Consider the following 14,419-nt stretch of genomic DNA (forward strand, 5'->3'; position numbering starts at 1 on the left):
CTGTATTTAAATTATCTGCATCTGCCGTAATTGATGTTATTCAGCGATATCCAGTGCCGTCCGTTCCAGTCAACAATAACAAGCGGGTGATGTTTGCGAGCCATTAGTCGATAATCGGCTGTAAAACGAGACATATACTGCGCGATGTTTCTGGCGCTTCAGTTTTCGCGTCGGATAAACGGCCGTCTCTTGTCGAGCAGCCCTCTCTGCTTTTCCCCCTCGCAATAACGATAATAATTAATATACCCCAAAGTCGGGGTGCGCGCGCGCAAGATGAGCGGCGATTAAATAATTCCAGATTAACACGAACGTAGAACGTCGAGCGTGTGTTTCCAATATCGTAACAACGTGGCGTTTACTGTTAATCGTTCCACCGCGAATTTCCGCAGCCCTGGCTCTCTCTCTCTCGCCAAGCTCTCGCCTCATACACATACACACACACACACACTCTTGCTCGATACAATAATATCCTGGCTTTCACACACAAACCTGACGAGAAATAAACACACAAACCTGACGAGAAATAATAATCTCGAGTTGCTCTTTAATTTTAATAGCTTCTCGCATATTATGATGAATTATTTTAATAAGAGACATGTGTTTTATATGAGCTTTACATTTATTTAATTTATGAGTCTTTCTCTCCTTTATTTATCATTTACTTATTTATATATATTTTGTCTAATAATTATATAGTGTATATATATTTTGTTAGTTTTATTTTTGTCTTTTAATATATAGATATAATCATAAAATAACTTTATCAAATCTATTAAAAGTACATTTTGTTAAAACACTTAAAAAATGAGTTTTCTTCCACTATACATAGTTGCGATTAAGTATTTCGCGGCATCTATAAAGGGGGATCGCGTAGGAGGGAATCGTTCGCATCGTCGAAGCTGCAATTTCGTCTCCGATACAAAGCTCTTCAGTTCAGACTCGCGAGTCAATATTGTTTCCATTTCGTTAAGCTTTGAAACGACGGGAAGAGTCGAATGAGAGAGGAGAGGAGAGAGAGAGAGAGAGAGAGAGAGAGAGAGAGAGAGAGAGAGAAAGAAATGAAGAGAAGGTCGATTCTCCGCGGTATGCGTTTGGAATCTGCAAAGCTGCACCCTTGGGGTGTACTTTCGAGTTTTCAAAGAAGTTATCGAACGTTTCGGGAGATCGACGGAAGGAATCGAGAAAGAGATGGCCTTTGGTCTGCCAAACAGTAACTTCGTAGTCCCTTAGCCAAAGGAATCGATTGGAACTCTGCGGTTTTCCGTCGAATGTCCGATGCTGTCTCTGAAAGCCTGCCTTTCAGAAAAATTACTAAAGTATGTTTGTAACTTTTAACTCCAACTAACATTTAATCGTTATCGACACACGAAAGTACCGTATCGTATCAGGACGTCGCAAAATCGTAAATTCTTTAAATTATAATTTGGGCATCTTATTCTAAAATATTCTAATCTATATCTTTTTATGATTAATAAATAATTATTTAATAATTTTTTAACATACAGAATATTTTTAGCATAATTATTATATAAAAGAAATTTTACATTTGTTTCCGCATTTCAGAGATTAAGATATTTATATTTAAAAATGTGAATAATAATCGAAAAAAAAAAAAAAGAAAATCCCGTAAAAATATGTATTCCTATTTTAGTAATTTGATTTCGGCAAAATAACTCGTAGCACACCCGGGAAAAATATACAATTTTCCTTTCGCGAGAGGAATTCAATTTGGAGAACTTGTGACAATCTTTAACGTGCAGGACCTCATAGCATATTTGTCGCATATTTATTTATCCGGTGAATATTGTTCGTGAACCGCAAGCTTCCGGTAAACTTCCGGCTGCAATTAAAGACTTTCAAAGTATGGTAACGAGCGCGGTTGCTTCCGTCCGACGCGACAAACTCGTGCGTTTAATCGCTCGACATTTAATCGCATTCATAACAGCGAAATTCTGAAGCGTATGCTCGAGACCGCCTTTCTAGAGCGACTAAGGACGCTGAAAATACGGGAGAGCCCATTTTGTCGGTTTCAACCTTAACTTAAGATATATATTTCATTATGTATGCTAAATGCGAAATACTGTATTGTATATAAAACGAAACAATTTCTTTCATAGTTATTTTATCAAGATATATTAAGATATTTAAGAGATATTTCAAAAGAGGGATATATTATATTAGATATAAACATAACGAAATAGAAAATTGAACATTTTTAGAAAGGGATCGTAGTTCTATTAAATTAAAAAATATAGAAACTCTAAAATCTCATATATGAATGTAAAAAGTGTTAAATATTGAATTAAATTTAAATTATAATGTTTATTAAAAAAAGAGAGCACAAAGAGAAAACAATCTTCTTCCTTATTTAAAAAAATTGTGTTATTATCACTGTTAATTTGTGAAATAATTGTGGCTCATTAACTAAATTTGAACACGAGATGAATTACAGAATACATGAATAATGTAACAGGCGCCACTTTGCGTCTCGAATTATATACGGTAGCCTTTTTACTAGCCTAATACTAAGTAATAGCCTATTACTTTTATATACAGTCGCTGCTATTATCCGTCTCCTTCGCCGCATTTCTATCGGAATTGCTGGCGACGAGCCATTATCTCGCCAAGGTACGACTTGCGAGCGATAGGGAAGACCTTGCCTGTAAACAGCTGAAATTAGGGCCGAAGGAACGGAAAGACGGAAAGAAGAAGAACGCAGCCGCGAATAATCCCAACAGTCACACGCCCTGCAAGCGGATAATTAATTATCGATTCCGCTTCGCGCTAAGGGAAGCGTATAAGGGAAGGGTGGCCGCGCGAGGGGGTGGTCTCCGGGAGATGGCTCGAGTATTGTTTAGACGCTCACTAATTACGGAGCAGTCGGCTAGGGAGCTCGACGCGCTCCGAGCGGAAGCGGCACTGGGGATACCTTCAATTTATTTTGCTTTTACGCGGTCCCGGACCCCATTGTCTCAGCTCGTTTATTAATGGCGACGCCACTCCGTGGTCTATTTGCGAGAGTGGATCTTTAAGTGCGCGTTTTTAACACCAAGGGACTTGAAATGTGTTGTATCATTTTTTTCACATAACTATATAAATATCTTAAAGTTTCAGAGACAATTTGTAGACTTGATTTACTTCGTGTAAATCTTGATCCGAATTTTAATTTAATATTTTTATTTAATCTTACCACTCTGTGATTTTATATATTTAATTTAATTATATCTTTCGGTTCGACGTATTTCTTTGAAATAATCTGTACTTGACGATAATGATAAAAAATAACTGCAATATATATCGACGATATATACTCTTAGGATTTATTCTGGAATTTTTTTTGGAGGGACGCGAGATATAAACTCTCTCTCTCTCTCTGCTCTTTTTCTCGGAGAGATTATTCAAATCCGAGGACGAGAAAACGCGAAGATTCTTCTGAGAATTTTTCCGCAGAATTTTTTCCAACCCTCCTGGATATCGCTCTATGATAACCGATTATTCCGTCGACGGTGGCAATTTTTTCGCTCACTCGGGTTTGATAACAGCAGGATTATTGCGAAAATGACAAGTTTTCTATTCATGCACGATTTAATCGAAATGTCCAATTAAATTTTAGTTTTATGTCTTTTCAAGATAGGTACATGGTGTGAATTTTACAAAATCATTTGCTTTTAGTTTGATAAAGAATTCTTTGAACAATTCTCGATGAGTATTTTTGTTTCAACTAAACTTTTTTAAAACATTAATAGTTTCTGAATTATTGATGAAATTAAAAAGTTTTTACGATTTAAGGCGCAATCAATTAACAACATACATATATCGTTTCTATTATTTACAAATAAGAATAAATTTTATTTTTACGGAATTTTAATAATTAGAATCACAATTATCAAAATATTTGATATAAATGTTGAATATTAAAAATGATCTTCATCGAATAATATACATATATCATTGAGATTAAAAATCGCGACGCTCTATATAATTATTTAATTGCAGCGTTAAGTACAACTTGTAATAATTTATTAATAATTCGCGATGTAATTGTTATTACGTACCATTTCAGGCTCGAGATAACGCTCGGATTTTAATAAACGCTGTTCTTCGCACTTCTCGGTCTTATTCTCAGCCGATTCTTATCCCGCGAATTGTCGCTTCCGGGATTAGATGTTATTCAAGTGCGCCATTTCATTTTCTGTCATAACGTATTGCTCGTATTGTTCATAGCACTTCATTAGTTTGCTACTTTGCTTTTACGACCCGATTCCTACTTTCCTTTCTTCCTCGATGAAAGAGAAACTTTAACGAGGACCGTGTCGCGCTTTTTGCCACTTTTCTTTAGTACATCTGACCGTTTAATCTGAGAACTTGATGAAACCGAAGCGAATGTAAAATTATATTATGACGGAGAATGAAGATACCATGGAATTAATTGTTATAAAAAAATTAACAAAACATTCATGATATAATATGATTGTGATTGTGATGTGATAATGTAATGTGATGCTACTCATAAGATGGGAAGAATAATTTTAATGATAAATTTAAAATATTATTTTGAAATATGTCACAAACAATTAAATTTAACATTTTGCAATTGTAAACAAAAAATTTGCAAAGATAGAAAAGAGAATATTGCTAAATCTAAAATTAATGTTCTGTAAATCATGTTGTTTTGCAAAAGTCGCCGTTATATTTCTTACAGAGGATGCTCTTAGATTTCTTTAAATTTTTACGCTCGAGTTTCTAGTTTTTTTTTTCGTGTTTTTAAAATTTATATAAAATGCTCTCCAAAAACTTAACAAAAAACTTAATTCATGTGATAATTCTTACATTTATCATTTAATAATACAATATGAAATTGCTAGTGATTTGAAGAGGAAAAAAGGAGACAGGAAGAAAGTATTCATATGATCCTTGTAAATGCGAGACTCATTTGCGGGTCTCGTCGTAATCGATCAATCACGTGTTTTAACGCGAGCTTTTTTATTTCATACGCACGTAAAATTCATAAGATATATATAAAAACGAAGAAAAGAATAGATGGCGCGTGATTAATGTAAACCGGAATCACTTTATTTTGCCCGGTTTCTCTTCCTCCGCGATTCCTAGCCACTCTAGTTTATCTCATACCTTGCTCTCTTTTTTCTTTTATTAAATAAGATTTCTCTCTTCTTCACAAATTTATTCGCAGACACGCGGTCTTTTTTTTTTATTTGTTCCAAGATTATTAAAATGCAAAATCGCACGTGCGTATAAAATGATCAATGAATAAATGAATGAGAAAATAATATGCATCTATTTGCGCCTTTAAAGTATTCATTTTATCTAAGTTCTAAAATAGTATGAAATAATTTATTTAAAAATGTACAATATTTGGGTCAATATATAAATATATAAGGCTAAAAATGTAAAAAAATATAAATATTATTTTATAATAACACGAATAAGACATATTTAGGACATTTAAAGCGTCGAGAAAATAAAATTTGATTTTGCTAAATTTTTACAAAAATAATTTTTGTTTTGATATTATCATTTTACTGACAATTAGTTAATTACGACTCAATTTATAAAAAGCAAATGGGTTTTTTTTATTTAATCTAATGCGTTTAACAATTTTATTATTTTTTTTATTTTTCCAGTTATTATATTTTCCAAATTAAATTTTCAAACCATGTACGTACCATTAATTTCTTGATACACACGTTGATTATCGAGTCAATTATCGCGTGATTAAATAAGAGAGATAATTGGTCGAAATGGATAACAAAAGACTGTTGGGATGCGAAAATTAACGTATCGATCAAAAATATAAATCCCCGACTGAGATAAAAGGGAGCGCGAGATGGAAATGGATGTGAAAACATTCGAGTGACGTTCGGATGAGAAAATAAAACACTACAATGAATAGAATGTCGAAATAGCAAATAGGATTCAGCAATATCAGAACGACGGACGTATACATTTCGGAAAACATTCTTGCTTTATAAAACGTGCATATATCATATTCTCTTATTTACCTGACATATCGTATAAAAGCGATATAAATTGATTTCAGAAAATGCATATTTACGAAGAGAATTAATTGCATTTAGAAATATGTAATAACGTTTATAAAATATTTGGATTAAATTTATTTAATATATTAAGAGAGATGATTCTAATATAAATTGTGTATAATGCTTGAGAATTATATAGAGAACGATCATTAGGAAACATTTTCTTAACGAGAACAGTCAGAAAAGAGCTGAATTAGCGAGATAACAACAATGCTTTCTTTGTCGTTGCGATATTTGGTGTGCAGCGAGGAACTGAATAGTTGAACGGAAATACGACATTATAGTCGATGGGTTTTTATTGTAAGAGAAAAATCCTGCCTACAGATTACGCATCGAACCATAGACAACACGGTATATAAGTATCATCGATTTCCGATTTTCTCCGCGATTCCCTCAAGTACCACTTTGATTTCGAACCATTCAATTTATCATATAGGATTACGCTCGCGAAACGAACTAATGCTTCTTTCGATACTTTTGATACTGCAAAATTAGCAAAAAATTACAATATGTCATACAATGTAAATATTTTAATTCGAGTACAAAATTTATATAACACTTTTTCTTGCTGTACAATACTTTTTATATATAAAATAATCCATATAGAGTAAAAGAATGGTTCATATAATGTGTAACGTAATATATAACATAATGAGCAATTTCGTAAAAAAGGATTTCGAGTCTTCAGGCAACAAATAATTGCAAAGAAGAGTCGTAAATAAGAGTCGTAAAATTTAATACATTAACGATAAATTATTTTTATACTGCATTTTGTTTTACAATCTTCAGTGATTATTCTCCTATATTTAGCGTTGATTGTTTAATTAATTCGAGATGAAATAAATCGAGCGAGACTACTTGAATCTGTGGTTTGAAGGAATATCCCTAAGTGATTTTCGTCGTAAAAATGCGGAATAAAGGGGCCATAAAGCGTGGCAGTAAATACTACATCGTCGAATTAAACGGACGCTACCATTTTTCCATTATCCGGAATCGCTTTGGTGGAATTGGCCGACTTATTTAAATTTAATGCTGACCCATCTGAGATTACTCGATGCCATTAACCCTGAATTGCATGCGAATCGTTTTACTAAGAGTGCCGGTAAACGAAATCTTCTCGTATAAAAGTTTAACAAATGCAACAAATTATAAAAGTATAATATAAAAAAGACTTATATTTTAGCAAACATTTACTTCAACAAAATATATATTCATATTATATGTATTATGTTGCATTGTAGAATGTTAAAGTTTCACATTTTTTTTTAATGTCATATAATTATGATTGATACATGTATATAATGAAGTATATGCCTCTGGTATTTTTTAATATTTTATGCTATTATAATAATTTTTTTAAATTTTACTAATATTATGGAATAGAAAATCTATGTAGACGTTTTCACATTTTATTATATATCATGAGAGAGAATATTAGCCAATCTAAAGAACAAATCGTGCGATTAATAAAAGAATTTTTATCTATAAAAATCATACAAATTTCTATCGAACGAGTAGCGAGAGACAGAAAATGGTGAGTAAAGGGCAGAACGTTTGCATCGACTTATTTAAATCCAATGTCGACTCGAAAGAGTAGTAAGCAAAGTCGCCGTAGCGAGAACCCCATCTTCGGTCGCTATAAAATACATTTCTGGGAGAAAGAGAGAGAGAGACACGGGCTTTTCCCATCCCTCGCTCGGCGTGTCGTCGGTAATATTGCTCGCAATAAATTACGTGGTCCTCTAGCCCGGCTGTTCTTTCCTCTTCTTCCTTCTCTCTTCGCCGCGGATTCCGCCGCATCCCGAATATCCTCCGAGACGACGATCCTGGCCGAGACTCGCGAACGTATCGCCAAAAATTTCCATGAGAATGTCGAGTCAGCTGACGTATCTGCTGCTGTCCTCTTCGTCTCGGACGTTGAAGAATCGCGCGAACCCGGAATTTTAACTCTTTAAACGTGCACGCGCGCATCACCAAATACCTAAATCTAATTGCATTTTTATATGTGCGATCATATGCACGAGATCATATTCTTTCGTAATCCTTTCATTCCCACAAGTTACGAAAAATGAAGAAAAAGAATATTCTTTTGTGCAAATTGTTGTATTTTTCTAATGAATATTTCGAGAATTCTTCGAGCCATGAATAATTCGAATTTTATTCTTAGGATACATCGTATAATTACTGGTAATTAGAAACATTAGATTAATGAATATATATATTATTGACATATAAATTATATCATATTTTTATCTATAAATCTTGTCTATTTAAAAGTTCTGAATAATTCGCTTTCCTGAAATTATTATCTACAACTTTTTCATTCTTTTATCACTGCAACGGGAGTTGAAACACTTTCGCGAGACTCTCGATGTCTATTACGAGCAGAATTTACTCACGTTGTTCAAAATAAAAGAGCCTCCTGAAATCACCAATAAAGTATAGTTATCCGAGACCCAAACGTTACCTCGGGATTAAAAATCTTTGTCTCAAATCACCGACCGCGCCAGTATTTCCACCCTGTACTTACAACCGCTTATGTTCTATTTTAAGCGTTTGTCCGCCCTTAACCGCCACACGATCCACCCTTAACGCGTATAAGCTATCCGGATGTTGGGAATAAAACGTGCACGCCGGACGTATAGTTGGCGAAACATCGCGGATAAATTGTACAACCGGAAAATCTCTCCGGCCGTTCGCTGATATCGCACAAAGGGGTAGATTTAATATAGCGGGCGGAGGGTGCGATTATAAACAATGCGGCCCGTTGGGGCTTTCAATAATCATCCCCAATACCACTGGTCAGTTTCATCTATTCTACACATCATAATCGAGGCCGTCATGGACAGAATTGTGAACCATAAAGTGCGTGTAACCATAATATATGTGTGTGAAAAGAGGCGTATAATAATAATTATTATTATTTCTCTCTCTCTATTATATATAGTTCTATATTTTATATTTATAATTGCATCTTTTTTTTATTATATATTTTATATATACATATAAATTAACATTAAAATAAAAATCTATAAAGCAATTTAGGAGATGATTACAATTTTATATATAAAATGGTGAACATCCCCTAACTCGGTTTGCAGGTTTTTTTATTTTAATTTACGTATCATTAATTTTTACGGGACGTAGATTTACTGGATGACGGAAAAAAATTCTGGACCGTCGCCAGCATTGTCCACTTTCTTCTAGAGCACTGAGAGAGATCGAGACTTCATGTGTTCGCGAAATGAGTCTAACGCGTCGAGTTCAACTGGGACGAAGGGGCGAGACTTAATACTTTGTCGCCGTATATTAAATCGCGGCGGCGTGGACAATGCCGAGGTCGGCGACCCTTGGGTTGGGTGAATGCGAATATCCTGATAAAATTTAACGGGCCAGCTGCACCTGTGCAACGCGGACTCGCCTTTTCCGCCTTTTCCTGGCCCTTTTTATATACGCGGCGCACACACGCAGTTGACACACGGTGTTTGCGTCTGACGCCGGTCTATAGAAAACGCGAACAAAGGAATTGATTACTTTAGCGCGACGTGTAAGATACGAGGTGAGCGGAACGCACCAGCCAACGGCATTTCCTCGTCGTAACTTACGGCTTTCGCGATGAATTTGTAGCCGAGGCTTTTCTCAGGGAAAATACGGCGCGACATCTGGCTGCGATGTAATTTATCGTGGAAAATTTAAGTGTTTTCAGAAAATGAGCTCTCTTCGAGAGAACGAAAACGGATAAGAAAATCGTATTCTTCGACTAGACTTTCAACATATCTTTAATAAGCATTGTGTTGAAAATTACAATACTTTGGCAAATGCAAGTTTGTGATAAAAAGAAAAAAAAAATCAATATAAAAGTTATAGAATAATATAGTAGAACAAAAAGGCATTTCTATCTTATTACAAAAAGGTTAATTAAAAAGAAGATAATAGAAAATAATTGAAATGATGTTAATTCCTACGCGCTATATCAACGAGATAATAATCGAGTTTTCGAGCTGTCAGCAAAATTGGGAAACAAATATATTTTTCGTCGGTGACAAGACCAAACTTATCACGCGACGAACGAAGAGAAGCTATTTAATAGTGATGCATCAAAATTACGTCGGTCTATTGGAAAGGCAGTCCCGCGGCATCCCGCGAAGCTGTAAAATAATTTATAACCGGCGAAAAGAGAAAATTATACGGCGCTCGTGCCGACGCTCCGTAATTAGCGGGAATCAATTTGCGTCGGAAACTATTAAACACCGCTTCCTTCCGTCCTAATTTTCCGGCATTATTCGCCATATACCAACCCCGGCCTCGAAGACACGTCGGGCCATTGTGCCGCATAAAATGCTGCCTGCGCGAATAACATAAATTAACGAAGCCGACACGTGTCGCCGATAATCAACAAGCCGACAAGTATATATATATGCGCGACGCGCTGTAATTACCGAATTTAATTCTCGATTTACAGAATCGATCTCTCATTTTGCCCGGCGAATCACATGCGTTGGAAACGTAACATGCTCGTTAATTAAAATCGACTCTTTCGTCTCTCCAGCTGCTCTCTTTTCAAATAAAATATTAAATATTATAAATTATAAATTCTCCTGCATAATTTTTCCGCATATACAAATGTACAAATTGGATCTATTTAGGACATTTAGGTTGTGAGAGACGACCCGAGATGAATCCCGATGAATGACTTAGTCCCGTCCATTTCAATCAAAGCGCCGCACTTTATTCCCAATTGGATCCAAACTCCGGTGAATCCCATAGATTAGTAATCCGCACGTTGATCCATTCCAAATTAAGCAGATTGTGTTATCGCAGCGTTTCACATTGCGTTTCCGAATAGGCGTATTTGATTTTGACGAAAAATCGTGCGTTTTTAATAATTGAATGATAAACTTGCCGGGATTTTTCTTTTTTGTAAATTTTATGCATATTTGATTTTATCTTCTCGGTATAAAATTAAATATTTTCGCCAAATTTTTCACATCACATTCTTTCTCCGCTGATTTAGTGCAACGATATATTAATTTTGGAAAAATTTAACATTTTTTTTTTACATGGTGCCCATTTTATATAGACACGGAGAAAATATTGTAACAATTACAATATAATTTTTGTAATCGTGGAACATATAAGAGAAATCGCCATATTTTTATTCAATAATATTATATATTGGGCATTATATTTTACAAAGAAGTATTGTAATTATCCAAATATTTTGATACACAAACAAATGCATAATCGTTAACAAACAGTAGAACAAATGCATAATTTACAATTTTTATAATAATAATTATCTCAATATTGTTTTGTTCCAACTTTACAATTAATATTGTAAAAGGGAATGCATTTTTTATAATTAATTTGTACTGTAAAACTTGCTCCGTGTACAATGCATATGTAATTTTCTAGACTTACTTTCATCCGGAATATTTACAATATGTTACTCGCATTTTACTGTATCACGTAACTACACGCACATAATTATTATTTAATTTTGTGAAGCCCTGTGTAGAAAATTTGTCGTATCAATAAAACGCAGACTCCACTTTTACACCAGACGAGATCAGAACCCTCGCATATAGTCGAAAATCGTCTGTGAAAAATCGTAAAAAATCTTTTTAGAAGAGGACCACCCGAGCTCGTTCAGGGGGTTTCTTACGCGATCCTCGCGGAGGCGCGTCTTCCGTAATTTCGGCCAATTTTCTCGGCATTATTCCAGAGGCTTAGCACGCTCGGCTAGAGTGCCAAGTGAGTGCCCTCGTAAATCTGACGATCCGCCGGCGGAATTATTTCCTGCTAAAAAAAAAAAAAAGAAAAAAGATCGCTGCTTCTAAAAAGTGGAGAAAGAGAAGCACATGTATGAAACCGGTATCGCACTTTCCATACGCTGCAAATCTCCCGTTGGTGAATTACGAGGGCGTGCGGTACGCAACGGGCGACATACGTGCTGCCTCTTTTTGCAACCCCTATCTCCCAGAGAAGGAGATCTCTCGGAAAAAAGACCGACGACATTTTTACAGCCTTCACGCAAGAGCGTAATCAGATGAGACGGCAAAATGCGGCGGATTTAATATCGTATGTATTTATTTAGTATCGTGTAAATAGAATAATAATTTTATTGTAATAAAATCTATTCGCATTTAAAAACTCAAGGTACTTTTCTGCAAAAAAATAAAAAAAAAGAAGAATTGTATTATAATAGAGAATAAATATAAATACTGCATTTTGCTCACCCTTTGAGATGAAGATATGCATGCGCAAAGAGGAAAATACAGAATGTAAAATTAATTGAATTCATTGACATCAATTATACAGTATACAATTAATTGATTAGATTAATTGGTTGAATTAATCTCACATGTTTGGGATCCATTCGAATGTACTGAACCCGAATGTAAATACATACATTGAATTCTGCTGTGTACTCGCTCGATACTCGTTTGCTAGGTGCATTGAATGCTATATCTATTGTGTGCACAGCCTTTAATTTAATTGCTCCCTTTAGAGCTAGTTTTTATTAATAATAAATTAAATTTATCTTTTTATCATATATTATGAAGAAAGAAACATATTATTTATTATGATGATAAATGTTATTAATAATTATATATTAATCATTTATCTCAAATAGAAAAGAAGATAATGTTGTGTATGTGTATGATATAGGACAATAATTAGAAAGCTTAATTTAACTTGAAGAAATTCTCATCTAGTTGCGTCACTGCATTCGTCTCATTGTTTATCCGGGACGATTTTTTGCATCGACGAATTCGGTTCTTTCTCGCTGCTATACTAGACGCGATGAAGCTTTTCCATCCACTGTTTCATTCGGAAAACGGAAAAGCTTCCACAGGAAAAAACGGTGAAGGATTTTTCGTGTCGCGGCTTTACGAAAAACGCCGCGGTTTCGCGCTCATTCCGTGCTTTTTGCTGGCACTTGCTGCAATTTACCTTTTTCATGGAGTTTTTCAGTGCATTCGTTTACGAATGCTCTGCTATTCTTTTTAACGAAAATAAAAACTGTTTAAATAATTTATTTGTGCAGACAAGACTTTGAAGAGCAAATACATCTTATGGTAATTTAAGGGGGGAACCTGGTTTATAGGAGGCTGAAAAATACATAATTTTTATAATTTTTTTTCTCAGCTAAAATAAAACCAATTAATTCCAAATTTTAGGCACAGTTTATTATACATTTAAATTATGTAAAATAATTTTTTTATTAAAAAATATTGAAGTTTTATTTAAAATAAAGCTATATTGATAGCGCCGCCCATTTTTCACTGTGTACAACCTAGCGATCGTAATTTTTGTCTGAAACAAAAAAACCAATTCATTTCTTTGATGTTATATTATTACCTTCTATTTAAACTAAAATATTTTTGAGAAAAGTTAAATTAGATTATTTTTTTTGTAAAGAAAAGTCGCAATTTTTTCGTGAAAATTGTAACTTCTTTCTTTAAAGTTGTAAAAGTTTTTCAATTTTTGCTTTTCTTTTAATTTTTTTAGTTTAAATAGAAGGTAATAATATAACATTAAAGAAATGAATTGGTTTTTTTGTTTTAGACAAAAATTACGATCGCTAGGTTGTACACAGTGAAAAATGGGCGCTATCAATATAGCTTTATTTTTTAAATAAAACTTAAATATTTTTTAATAAAAAAATTATTTTACATAATTTAAATGTATAATAAACTGTGCCCAAAATTTGGAATTAATTGGTTTTATTTTAGCTGAGAAAAAAATTCTAAAAATTATGTATTTTTCAGCCTCCTAAACCAGGTTCCCCCCTTAATAAGCAATTTTATGTTAAGTCGAAATATGTCAATCTTTTATGAAACTTATACATATATGATATTCTTTTTTTTCGCGATTATATTTTATTTTCAACGAGGCAACGAATTTATTACAATACATATACATACAGTTTAGTCACCATTTATTTGGACATTTTTAGATTACACATTGAACATCATTAAATCGTTAGTTTTACACAAAAATGATGAGATATACAAATCCGTTAATAATGATAAAAAGTAAGAGAAACATAAATATTTCATCTAAACTGTTTTCAGTCTGCGGAAAGTCATAGTTTTACAAGTTGTGCAAGTTTTATATTTTCGACAAATGAACGCTACTTATCTCAAAGTTGAAAGTTGAATTCAGGGCTGAAGGTTAATAGCAGAGAGCTAAGACCCCAAATAGCTGCGAGAGTTTGAAATTTAGAGTTGAGAATTGAAAGTTTATGTAGACGTAAGTTCACGCAACTTTACTCAAAATTACATTTTAAGATCTCGAAATAGTATACTATTCCGTACCTTCTTAAGGACCATAATTCTCCGGCGTAGCGCTTC

At 33.9% G+C, this 14,419-nt stretch overlaps 1 protein-coding gene across 4 annotated transcripts in view; it reads left to right on the forward strand.

Moving 5' to 3' along the window:
* The window catches only part of LOC145937331 (uncharacterized), a 233,645-nt gene that overhangs the window by 209,463 nt on the left and 9,763 nt on the right, over nt 1–14,419 (forward strand). The window lies entirely within an intron of this gene.

This window comes from Prenolepis imparis, unplaced genomic scaffold, assembly GCF_030444845.1.
Source record: "Prenolepis imparis isolate NDT839.2.m4 unplaced genomic scaffold, iyPreImpa1.0 SCAF_6, whole genome shotgun sequence".
NCBI lineage: Eukaryota > Metazoa > Arthropoda > Insecta > Hymenoptera > Formicidae > Prenolepis > Prenolepis imparis.